Consider the following 13355-nt stretch of genomic DNA (forward strand, 5'->3'; position numbering starts at 1 on the left):
CTCACAAGGTAAGCAGGATTGGGCCAGGTCAGCATTTGAACCGAAAGTGCAGAAAATGGAGGACAAAGGTGGGACCCAAGTGGCACAGCTGAGTGAGCAGAGCACACATGGCCCGTGAATAAACAGAGGCCCCAGCCTGCTCAAACAGACTCCAATCTGACGGTGATGGTCGCCACCTGGAGCAAGCTTTGCTGAGTAGGACACGGTCACTTCTTTCATCCACTCAGAGCCTCTCGTGGTCCATGCTATGTCTTCAGTCCCAGCCTTCCCCCTCAGTCCTAAGCCCATGTTTCTCCCAGCCTGCTGATCAGTACCACTGGCTATCACATCTTCGTGGTCACTTCCAACCCACTGAATACCAAGTTACTATTCTTCCCCTAAAACTGTCTGCTTAGAGTTTTCCCTTTCTGAGCCATCATTGTCCCAGACAGCCAAGCTAAGCTTCCAGAAGTTAGGTTTGGTTCTGTGGGTCCCCTCATCCAATCAAACCAAAGCCTAGTTTCATTTGTGCTCCTGACTCTCCCACAGGGGTCCTTTCTCTTCCTGCTCTGACTCCAATTGAGGCCCTTATCAGCTCATACTATAGCACACGCTGTTCTCTAGGATTGATTCGGACAGTGATCGTTAGCACTGAGCAGGAAGATACAGTAGGCACTCGGCCAGCCGTATATGCTCATTATGTTACCCAGTCCTTAAGAGTTCCCAAAGTGCCAAGCGAAAGCTCTTCTTACTAAACCTGTTTTATTACGGGCCACGGTGCACTCGGAGAACTTGAGGAAGTCGGAGCTCCCTGTCCACCATGAAAGTTCTGGGGCTTAAACTGGAGCCATCAGTCTTGGCAGCAAGCACCTTCATCTGCTGAGCCATCTTGCTGATGGAGATGGGGAAACTAAGGCACTCAAAGGTTCTGTAGCTTACAAACCCTTCTTTAAGCAGCTGTGCTGGGATAAAGGCCAGGCAGTTTGCCTCCAGGACCCAGCAGCCTAGCCCGTGGGCTTCTTTCAGAACAAATGTTCTTTAGCCCTGTCTGTGTGGCTCCTTCTCTATCACCTTTAGAGAATAAAGGACGGCCCATTAGTCTGGCCTGTTTCCCTCACCAACTTCACTGTGCTTTTGTATAGAGGCCCTTTGTGTAGGGAGTTGCAAAATTAAATGTCTGTAGGAATTCAGAAGCAGCACAGACAGGAGAGCTAGGGAAACCCAGATAACAGGCACTCAGCCCCCAAACAATAAGCCTTCAAATGCTTTCTCAGCCGTCGTGCCTTTTGAAAGCATTCTGGAGAGCTAAACTCTGTGCTTGCAGAATGTGATTAGCATTTAAATATGCATACCAGAAAAGAGTGAAATGAGCCTGCGCGAGCTGCAGCTGAACTGCAAGCTTCTCTTCTGCAAAGGATGGTTGCCACTTAGAAATGCGATCCCAGTTTTCCAGGGAGCCCCTAAATCCAGATTTGGATGTAAAAATCTTTATATCTTGCAAGGTTGCAAATAAAAAAAATACTGACAGGGCAAAGCAAAACATGCCTTCTTTTGGCCTCTGCGCAATTCAAGCATCCAATTGTAATAGTGAAGAAGTTCCCCTCCCCCAAGCCGTGAAGACCAAACGTATTTTATATTCCGGTCAACAGGCCTTTGTTCCCGCAGCTACCTCTGCCTCTCTAAAGGTTCAACTGAGCTTGCCTTGGGAGTAGTATCTGTTGCTTTTGTTTACTGGCTTTTCCCATCCCTAAGGCACTTTCTTTCAGATAAAGGGGAATGACAGTTATTTGACCCTTTGAGAACCACAGTGCAGGTACTTCAGACCACTGGGAGGGAGTTCTGGGGAAGAAGAAACTGAATTAACTATAGGGTACCTTCTCTGAAAAGGTAGATGCTGTTTTTCACAGACTCACACTTCTGCCCCCATGTCCAGGGGCATAGTAGCTGTATTCCAAGAAGTTTGTGGGTGTCTAACTGCTTTTAAAGGATGCTCTTAGCCTATCCATGGGTCCCCTGATTCTGACAATTTCCAAAATCATAGCATTTTCTCCTGTATCAACATCACTGTTCTGCTGTCCCTTCCCTGTCAAAGCTACCTCCTGATATCACTTCTTATTTTCCCAAGCAGGAGTAATGTCCTCCATCCCAGTGTTCTTAGCTCACTTAGCGCTGAGCTCTGAAACTCTGAAATCCAAAAATGCTCTAAAACCAGGAGCTTTGAGAAGCCATATGATGGAAAATTCCACAAATGACCGCATATAAAAGACTGCAAACAAAATACAGGTACACTAAAAAGATTGTATATGGGACTGGGAAGATGGTTACTACATACGCACAAGGGCCTCGGTTTGAATTCTCCAAGCCCATATAAAGCTAGGTATGGTAGTGTACCTCTACATAATTCTAGCACTCCTATTTGACATGGGAGACAGAATTAAAAGAATCCCCAGAAACTCATGGCCTAGATAGCCTGGCACACACTGCAGTAAACAGGGACACTGTCTCAAATAAAAAGGAAGCAAGGACCACATCTGAGATTATCCTATGACCTCCACATATAAGCCATGGCACACACGTACTAGCACACATACATACACCATATATACATACACATATGCACATAATAATAAAAATTAAAATTTAATGCATAAAAGAAAAAATTATAGGACTGCATAAAATTAACTCCATGCTAATAAGGTATATATGAAGCACAGTCAATTTCATGTTTAAACTTTGCTCCCATTCAAAGATCTCTCATTATGAACAACTATTCTAAAGTTAAGAAATGTTCAAAATTTGAGGCCCTTTTTATCCCAATCATTTTTAGACAAAGGGTACTCAACGTATGTAGGGCTCTTAGGGACCATGTCACAAGAACCCGTATACTATAAATGTCTGTTTCTTTTCTCTTTGCCTGTGGGAGTCGATGTTACACTTTTGTGTGTCCCTGTAGCATGTAGCCTCACATAACTGGCACTTGATACTCGTTTAAAAATGAATGCTGCTCAAGGCAGGCTTAGGAGAGCTCCCTGTGAGTACAGAGTTGAACCTTTATGCCACTGAGTGTCTCTCAAGTCTGTGTGCTAGTCCCTACACAAGCTGAAGGCAAGAACGCCCAAGCCTACCCTCTCCCCAGCCTGCTTCCCTAAAGAAACCTTCTTAGCTCTAATACTACCTTCATGTGTCGTTCTGAGAATGCAGTCCCCTACTTGGGGCAACCCAGGGCCAAAAGCTGTGAACTGGTCACGATTGGCAAATGTGCTAAAAGGAGGAGCCAGGCAGTGTCAAAGGTTTGTAATCCCAACATCTGGGAAGCAGAGGCAGGAGGATCAAACTTTTTAGATCAAGCTTCTCAGACACGGGCTACAAAGCAAGTTCAAAGCTAGCCTGGGCAATTTAGTGAGGCCCTTTCAGTCAAACAAGAAAAGATGCTCTCCCTACATTCTGGCCTCCCATCACTTTGCATGGGCCCGGAGGCACTTGAGTTATCACCGCATGATCCAATTGATAGTCCTTGGCTGATGGCTTTCGGGAAATGCAGGGCTGTATCTGAATCTGTGTCTTTGCTGAAGCTTTTGTCAGGGCTAGACACGTGAGGACTTATCAGAGATAATGACAGTAAAAAAGCCCGCCCTGAATTAAGGAATTATAACGACCTACCATTTGCTGGTCAGCTAATCTCTACCAGGCAAATTCTTTAGTCCTCTTTTTCGACCTCAAGAGCAAATACCATCACGACTCTTATTTCAGGGGTGGGGAAATGAGGCCCAGAAAATGGCGGCTGCCTGCCCAGGAGTCACACAGCTAGTATATGTTAAAGTTGCCTCTCTCCTTCCTCAGGGCTTTCCTTTGTCCACCAGGAAGTACAGAGCTCTTTCCTAAATGCTAAACAATTAGCTAATTTAGATGTTAGTTCCCTTACCTACTGAGAAGGAGGAAGCTGGACCTTGAGAACTGGCAGCTCGAAATTTCAGTGCACGAACAGTTGAGAAAAATAACAGTCTGAAAAACCCAGAAACTGACAGGCGGAAGCCTGAATCCATTCGAGCCGCTCTACAACAGTAAGTGGCCTCTGAAGGATAGAAATGGATTCCTCATAGTTCTGCAGGCTGGGAAGTTCAAAGTCAAGGCAAATTTGACATCCAGTGAGTGCCTGCTTCTTATTGTTAGATGGCACCTTTGCCCTGTGTCCTTCCTGGTGGAAGAAGTAGGACAACTCTTGGCATGGCTTTCTGACCACAAATCTCATTCCTGAGGGCTCTGGCTTCATGATCTTATTACCTCCCAAAGGCTTCAACTCCTGAAGCATTACATGGGGGGTCAGGATTTCAACACAGAAATTGGAAGGAAACACAAATGTTTGGCCTGTAAAAAGCATGGGTTTGGCCAGAAGCTGGTTACCTCAAATTAAAATGGGAAAAAAATATTCTTATGAAAAGTGTACTATTCTGGCCCTGGAAGCCCCATTGGCAGTGTTAGCAAGCATGAGAAGCCCCATTGGCAGTGTTACCAAGCATGAGAAGGAACAGAGCGGAGGCACACCGAGACTGATCATGGTTGATCAGAGGACTGGGCAGAAAGGAAGTCCTTAGAATCCTAGAGGGAACCGGAGAAGACCCCAGGAAAGGTAAGGAAACTGCTGTCCCGGCCACTAGTAGAGGATGCTAGTGGAGTCTATGGTTCTGCCTCCTGGAGTGTCTCCTGGGTGGCACAGTATCTATTCTTAGTAAGAAGGAGGCTTTCCTAGCAGCCCACTGACCGGTCCTAGAGTGCAGTGCTGAGTGCCGAGCTCTCAGGGTAGTGAGAGAGACTGTGACCCTTACCTTTGTTGCAGCCTCACTGATGCCTGGCTCTCTGGAGTGTCCTAGGTGTTGCCGCCTTAGCAGTTCAAAGCAACGGATGCGCTGTGAAGCCAGGTGGATGGATGTCTGAGCATCTATCTATGAGGGCGAGATGGGCTTTGGGGGGCGTTGTTATTAAAGTGAAGGAAAGAAAAACTGCCGCTCGAAAAGTAGACAGTGCCCTAAATACTTTGGGGATAGCGGTTGTTGATCAGGGGAAACAAGACTGTTCCTAGAGGGCAGGCAAGAAGAGACTAGGGAGGGCCTCCCCAGTTCCACTGAACTGAACTTTGCCCTTTTCTCCTGACCTGAGCTGGCTTGTTCCTTTGAATGCATAAAAAAAAATCTGTGAGTCAAAACAGCCAATCTGTGCTAAGCCCTGTCTAAACTGTAACAGCAGCTAAGATAAAGATGCTCTCCCACCTCCAGCCCCCAAAAGAGCAAAGGGAATACAGGCGCCAGGAAACACCTGCCGCCAAACAAGAACAGTCACCTGGGAAGCCTCTGCTATCCCAAGGGTATGGAAAATGGAGTTGACTGACCCCACTGCTCGCTTGCGGCAGATTTGGAGATGAGGCACCTATTTTCACCAACTTTCCCGCCAATATAGCTGTCAGTTACCTATCTGCATGGCTGTGTCCCCCCTGGAGTCTTCTTTTTTTTTCTTTTTTTAATATTTATTTATTTATTATGTATACAATATTCTGTCTGTGTGTATGCCTACAGACCAGAAGAGGGCACCAGACCCCATTACAGATGGTTGTGAGCCACCATGTGGTTGCTGGGAATTGAATTCAGGACCTTTGGAAGAGCAGGCAATGCTCTTAACCACTGAGCCATCTCTCCAGCCCCCCCCCCCCCCCCCCCCCGGAGTCTTCAATTAACAGATAAGCTCACGGGGTTGATGGCATTGGCATTGAGACCCAGCATGGCCCCTAATCCTGTGTGTGGACAGGAATACGTCACAGGACCTCTAAGCCCCATCTATCCAGCATGAGGCAGAGAGCTGTGCCTTCTTCATGTGCCTGGGTGACAGACTAAATGACATTACTGAACGTTAGCAGGCACATTGCAAATACAGTTCTCGTTGTGCCTGCAGCGCCTCATCCCAGTCTACGCAGAGACAGCAAGGGGGGCCTGATGAGAATGCTACAAAGCCAGCCCAGGTGTGTTTCTGTTTTCTGAACTTACTGTCAATGCATACAAATGACAATACATATAGAACCTTATAACCCTCCACTTGATGGCCAATGCTGAGTGGTGATGGCAAGAGTTCATTATGATTGTGGTGAGTTTGTTTAATGAGCGTTTATTAATCGGGCCCAGTGGTGCAAGGCTGCAGAGACTGAGGCAGGAGGCAGGCAGATCATGAAGAGTAAGTTCAGAGCCAGCCTAGGTAATTTAGTGAGAAACAGTCTCAAATTTTAAAACATTTTCTTATTCTGTCTGTCTGTCTGTCTCTCTCTCTGTCTCTCTCTCTCTCTCTCTCTCTCTCTCTCTCTATCTATCTGTGTGTGTGTGTGTGTGTGTGTGTATACCACGTCATTCATGTGGTGCTCAGAGGACAACCCACAGGATTCAGTTCTCTCCTTCCACCATGTAGGCTCCAGGCCGTTAGGCTGGGTGTCCTGTGCCCTAACTGGCTGGGCCATCTCATCAGGTTTTAAAGCAAAATAAAAGGGGTCAGGGATACAGCTCGGTAGAAAAGTGCTTGCCTGACATGCACAAGGCTCCGATTTCCATCCCCAGAAAAGCAGACATTAAGTGAGAGGCCACCAAGCGCCAGTCCTGCATGTAACTGTATCCCCTCAGCCTCCTAGAAATTGCCATCTCCCAAATTTGGCTTTTTCATGTACATTCTCCCTCCCAGGCAGGATGTCACTGTCAAAGTTTGCTCTTAGAAAATTAAGCCATGGGGCTGGAGAGATGGCTCAGAGGTTAAGAGCATTGCCTGCGCTTCCAAAGGTCCTGAGTTCAATTCCCAGCAACCACATGGTGGCTCACAACCATCTGTGATGGGGTCTGGTGCTCTCTTCTGGCCTGCAGACACACAGACAGAACATTGTATACATAATAAATAAATAAATATTTAAAAAAAAAGAAAATTAAGCCATAGCTACTGGTTGGGATGGGGGTGGGGGCCTCTCTGGCCCAAGCCCCTGGGCCTCTGCACAGTCTACCCATGCTTTCTCACAAGCTGCTTGCCCGCATCTCAAATGCTTTCTCTTGGAGGCTCAGCTGTGCTCTGGGCTTCCCCATCCCAAGCCCTCAGTAGCCACACGGGCACTGACTGTTTCTCTCCTCTCTTCCCAAGCACAAAACTAATCCGCTGTGTTTGTCGCCTTTCCTAAAATGATGGCAGGCTTTCTGGGCAGCTCATCGTCCCTCAGGCCTGATGCTGAAATGCAAGGCAGGCATACTGGCAGAATCGAGATGAGCCCATAGACACAACACTGCAGGGCAGCTGCCCATGCCCACTGTGTGACTCCCTTTACTGCAGAGCAAGGGCTTCCCAGCTATAGGACAATGATATGGAGCCTGGCTACACCAACAGGGATATGAGTCATGTGGGTCACAAGGCAGAAAGATCCGTTTGCTGCAGTATGGTTGCCTTGCTATTACTGCTGTTGATTAATTATTGATTCTCATTTCATTTTTGTAATGATAATAAAATATTCAGACAAAAAGTAACTCAGAAGAACAGGAATATTATTCAGCTTACAATTCCAAGTTCCAGTCTGTTATTGTGAGGACACTAAGGCGGGAACTTCAAGCATCATATCTACAGTCAAGAGCATAGAGGATAAACCCATCAGTCCTCCCTCCCTTCCTTCCATTTGAGGTCAGATAGCTTTCTTTACCTCTGTGCAGTTCAGGGCCAGGCCTAGGGAATAGTGCTGCCCACGGTGGGGTGGTTCTTCTGACATCAGTCAACAATCAGGACAGTCCCCTGCAGAGATGCCCACAGGCCAGTGTAACCCAGATAAGGCTTCAGTAAGACTCTCTTCCCAGGTGATTCTCGTTTCTATCAAAATGCCAGTGAAAACCAAGCAGCACAGTGCTGCTCGCCAAAGGACTCAGGCCTCTTTACCATTAACTGCCTTCCACATGCAACTGCACAGCTTTGCGTTCAAGCTGAGCCTACACATCTCCAGAAAACAAAGGGCATTTCCAAGTGACAAGTGAAAAAGTTCTGAGCTCCTGTTTGCTACACCGACAAACCATCTTTTTCCTACTTATTTTCCCCTTCTCTTCCCTGACCCACTGATCTTGAACTTCTAGCTTCAAGTGATCCTCCTGCCCACATTCCCCCAAGTAGCTGGGACTATATCTTGGTCTTGCTATCTTAAAACTCCTACAACCAAACTTTCTCTCTTTTTTTTTAAAGATTTATTTATTTATTATGTATACAACATTCCTTCCCTGTATGCTTGCATGCCAGAAAAGGGCACCAGATCTCATTAAAGATGGCTGTGAGCCACCATGTGGTTGCTGGGAATTGAACTCAGGACCTCTGTAAGAGCAGTTAGTGCTCTTAACCTCTGAGCCATCTCTCCAGCCCACGAAACGTTCTCTTTTCAGCAGGTAAATGCATGCACACAAAATCCAAAGGAAGCATAAACACACAATGGAAACCAAGTATCCTCACCCTGTGCCCTCCCCATCTAGTTCCCTCCCAGACACAGCACCACAGTTCCCGTGTCCTTACCTGTATCTTTCCAAAGATGATTTATGCAAAAGTCGCATTAATGTGAAGATTTGTGGTCTTTTTGGTTGTAGGGAATCAGCAGTATACTGTGCGTAGTCTTCTCCACCAAACAACCCTTACACGGGTTGCATAGCAGATATCCTGCATATTAGATGCTTACATTACAATTCATAAGAGCAGCAGAATTACACTTATGAAGCAGTAATGATGATGATTTTATGGTTGGGGGTCAGCACAACATGAGGAACTGGATGAAAGAGTTGCAGCATTAGGGAGGTTGAGAACCACTGGTCTACACCCTTTCTTTTTCACTAAAAAATATGTCTTAAGAGTGACAGCCTCTCCATCCAGATGGAGCAGCCACATATTCTTAATTATGGCATAGTATTCTATAGCATGATGCCTTATTTCCTACTGGGGAACATCCAGACTTATCTCTAGTCTTTTGCTCTTACTAACACCGCAGTAGCGAATATCCTTGTAACATACATTGTTCCATATATATGCAGATATATTCCTTAAGATAGTAGTATTTTGGCCAAAAGGGTTCATAGTGGGCTGGGTATAGATAGTCATTTTGTGGAGTCTTTGACATGCACAAAGCCCTAGGTTCCATCCCAGCACTCGCGAAATAGAGACAGGAGAATCAGAAGTTCAAGGTCATCCTCAACTACGTAGTGAGCTCAAGACCAGCTTGGGTTACATGAGTCCCTGTCATCAAAAATCATGCAAGTATATGTGGTGGTTTGAAAGAAAATGCCCCCATAGGCTTTAGAGAGTGGCACTATTACCAGGTGTGGCCTTGTTGGAGTAGGTGTGGCTTTGTTGGAGGAAGAGTGTCACTAGGGAGTTGGCTTTGAGGTCTCAGAAGGTCAAACTAGGCCTAGTGTGGCTCATTATCACTTTCTGCTGCCTGTGGATTCAAATGTAGAACTCGGCTCCTTCTCCAGCACCATGTCTGCCCGCGTGCCACCATGCTTCCTACCTTGATGATAAAGGACTAAACCTCTGTAACTGTAAGCCAACCCCAACTAAATGTTTTCCTTTATAAGAGTTGCCAGGGTCATGGTGTCTCTTCACAGCAATAGAACACTAACTAAGGCAGTATCTTTGTAAGTATTGTTTAACCATTTCAGTATTCATGGAAAGAATATTTAGCCAGTGCTACCTCTTCTGAAAGGTCTGGAAAGTTTAGAAACTTTCAAATGCTTAGCTTTGAAGTGTTTGGGTTTTTTTCCTTTTTTTCCAATATATAGTAAGTACCTACAGTGTGAAAGAAATGTTGGTAGACTTTGGGAAAGACCCATGTAAAGAAAGATGTGGTCACTGGCCATGTGGTATTTGCAGTCCCAGCAGGATAGGGAGCTACCGAGAGAACACAAGAAATAATTATACACAACAGATCATTACAAATCCTTACCAAGTGCCTTGAAGAGCATGGTGACCAAAAAGCGTTTGATAAGCTCAGTCTAGGTATCTGAGATTTCCCTGAGAAAATGCTAGTTCTTCTGATCCCTATGACAAACTTGATGAGACAGAGAAAAATGGCAGGAAGACACGTGGAGTTGGTCCTGCTGCAAGGATTACATAAACTGGAAAGGGTCTTCAGGGTCATTTCATTTCAGTCTCCTTAGTAGCCACAGGAGGAAATTAAGGTCCAAAGATGTCACTGACTTATCAAGGTTATACCACTAGTGGCCAGCAGGGCCTAGTTCTCCTGATCTCTTTAGGTGATGTTATAGTGCAGGATCCAGCGTGCTCCCCCTGAGGACTGGGGACCTGAAGCCGGTGGCTACATCTTACTTAGCCTAGAGAGTTGCCTGGGTCTGTGTAGAAGAAACCTTAATTTCAGGCCCTTGTGACTAGCCATCTACTACGTTCTGTTCTCTTTGCTAGTAGGATATAATTTAAGAACAAGGCAATCTAGCATTCCAGTCTAGCAGGTTGGTTTGGTCTTCAGCATACTTGTCTCTTCTCCAAGTTTAGAAATGGTAATAATGACCTTAATGATGGTGGTTACTTATTTAGTGCCTGCTCTATATCAAGTCCAGTTCTAAGCACTTTGCATGTGCTAAATTATTTAATATGAATAACAATCCTATAAGGTACATGTTATTACTCCATTTTACAGGGGAAAGAGGGGGGCTCAGACAGATCAAGGCATTTGCTGGAGGTCATAGGCTAGTGAGCTGTTGCAAGCTGTCTAGCTCCAGTGCTTTGTGTGTGACATGAAGGTAGCAAGCCCTGTCGGGAGGCACAGTCAGGATGTAGATGAGGAGATGGATGGGACAGGAAAGCTGAATGAAATCAAGGAAGGGGCTATTTACCGGAAACACAGCAAAGGACTGAAGGAATCCAGAAGAGGACTTGCTTAGTGTATACAAGGTCCTGAAATCAATCCCCAGAACTACAGGAAAAAAAGGTACCAAAGAATCAGCATAAGACCACATCAAGGACCAAGATGCCTTATGGTCCTGTTCATCACAGTCCCTCGGATCGTTAATGCCTCTGCTCACTTGCCTGCTCCTTTATGTCCAGGCCACCAGCATCCTGTTGGCTTCAGGTTCCTTGTTCCCAGGTTCTCTGTGTCCCTTCCTCCCTCCCTCTTCCCCCACTCTGTGAGTTTGTCTGTGTTGGTACATGTCACATGTTGGCCCATGTGTGTGGAGGCCAGAGGTCAATGTTGGGTGTTGCTCCTCTGAAGCCATCCACCTTGTTTTCTGTGAGAGTCTCTCTGGGACTTTGCACTAGGCAAGTAGGCTGTGCTAGAAGAACATGCATCACCACACCCATCGTTTTCTATGGGTGCTGGGAACTGAAACCAGACTTTGTACAACAGGCATCTTACTGACTGTACTTATCTCTATCCCCTTATCATTCTTTTCTTTGACAGGGTCTTTGAACTTGATATTTGCTGGGAATGACCTTAAAGTTTTGACATTGCTACCTTCAGCTCCCCAATGCTGGAATTATGGATGTGTATCCCCATGCCCAGTTCATGTGGTGCCGGAGATGGAGCCCACAGCATTGTTAGAGTGCCAAGCAAGGACTCTACCAACTAAGCCACAACTCCAGGCCCCTTGGTTTTCATTCTTTTTTTAAAAAAATATTTATTTATTTATTTATTTATTTATTTATTTATTATGTATACAATATTCTGTCTGTGTGTATGCCTGCAGACCAGAAGAGGGCACCAGACCTCATTACAGATGGTTGTGAGCCACCATGTGGTTGCTGGGAATTGAACTCAGGACCTTTGGAAGAGCAGGCAATGCTCTTAACCACTGAGCCATCTCTCCAGCCCCTGGTTTTCATTCTTGTGGCTTTCTGACTCCCATTCTGAAATCCATGCCACTTGTCCCCTGAGCTTATCCTCAACCCCACAAACTCCCTCTGATTCACACTGCTCAAGATGGATGCCTGGGAAAGCAGCTGGGGGTGCACAGAAAGTTCATAGCCTCAAATCTGCACCGCTAGTCTTCAAGTGTCCTTGGCACATCTTCATAACAGCTTTTCCAAATCTTACCAGACTCCTCACTGCGCACCCGCCACCTTCTCTCTACGCGGATAACCTGGCACTGCTCTCCTCCCTGCGCACCTGTCACCTCCTCCCTAGGCAGATAACCTGGTTTGCTCTTTCATGGGGAAAGTGGAGTGATAAAGAAACTCAACCTTTTGCTTCTTTACGTGCTATTCCCTCCTTCCTGGTGGTGCCCTGGGCGTCACACCTCACGTTCCTCTTGGGCATCTTTCCTCCTTAACAGATGAATACATTCAAGTCCCATCCACGGGAAACACAATTTCTTCCTCCAATCCTAACTTGACCTTTCAGAGCGTTGCCCCCTCCCTTATTCCCAAACAGTCAAATTAGCTTATTTTGGTGTGGCGTTCTCGGAGTTTTGGATAGATGTAAAGATTTGTGTGACTGCCACCACAATGAAGACATAGAACTGTTCAGTCAATCCCCAAATTCTCGTGCACTCCCTTTACAGTCAAGGCCTCCAGGAGCACCCCTAAGATGGTAAGATTCCGTGTGTTCTCCTGATGGAGGAAGGTCATTGGCTAATAAAGAAAGTGCCTTGGCCCATTTGATAGGCCAGCCCTTAGGTGGGTGGAGTAAACAGAACAGAATGCTGGGAGAGGAAGTGAGTTCAGATGCCATGCTCCCCTCTCCCCGGCAGACACGATGAAACTCCAACCCAGGCTGGATGTAGGCTAGAATCTTCCCCGTGGGATGCTACACACATTAATAGAAATGGGAAATTAAGATGTAAGAATTAGCCAGTAAGAAGCCAGAGCAAATGGGCCAGGCAGTGTTTAAATGAATACAGTTTGTGTGTTGTTATTTCGGGGCATAAGCTAGCCAGGCAGTCGGGAGTTGGATGGCAGGAACATAGCCCACAGCTCCTTCAACATTCTCTATCCCTGTGGTGTTATCTTCTGAAAATAGTGCACTCTGTGTCGTGCCTCTGGAGTTATACATGCTGTTGTATTCAGTGATAGCTTTAGGATTTCTATTTAATTCTATGCGTGTGTGTATGTCTGCGTGTGGCTATGTACCCATGAGTGTGGATGCCTACGGAGATCAGAAGAAGATATTAGATTTCCCTGGAGCTGGAGTTACAGGCAGTTCTGAGCTACCCGATGTAAGGTTCTGGGAACTGAACTTAGCCCTCTGCAAGAGCAGCAAGTACTCTCAACCACTGAGCTATCTCTCCAGCCTCCAGCCTGTTCTTTATTTTTTTCTATAGATTTTTTTTTCATTTAAATTATGTACATGGGGCTGGGTATATCCACCTGTGGGGGAAGCTTGCCTCAGCCTCACA

At 46.1% G+C, this 13355-nt stretch overlaps 1 protein-coding gene and 1 long non-coding RNA gene across 2 annotated transcripts in view; one reads left to right on the forward strand and one right to left on the reverse strand.

Annotated features, from left to right (window-relative positions):
- Nucleotides 1-8632, reverse strand: part of LOC121444704 — a 110288-nt gene extending 101656 nt beyond the window's left edge. The window contains exon 1 of the long non-coding RNA XR_005973814.1: nucleotides 8530-8632. This is a non-coding gene — a long non-coding RNA (uncharacterized LOC121444704). The remainder of the gene's footprint in view (nucleotides 1-8529) is intronic.
- Nucleotides 1-13355, forward strand: part of LOC121444703 (solute carrier family 25 member 43-like) — a 36284-nt gene that overhangs the window by 19207 nt on the left and 3722 nt on the right. The gene's annotated exons all lie outside the window — the stretch shown is intronic.

The sequence above is a fragment of the Microtus oregoni genome, unplaced genomic scaffold (assembly GCF_018167655.1).
Source record: "Microtus oregoni isolate MIOR12 unplaced genomic scaffold, Mior012 000138F_ref0000102, whole genome shotgun sequence".
NCBI classification, from domain to species: Eukaryota; Metazoa; Chordata; class Mammalia; order Rodentia; family Cricetidae; genus Microtus; species Microtus oregoni.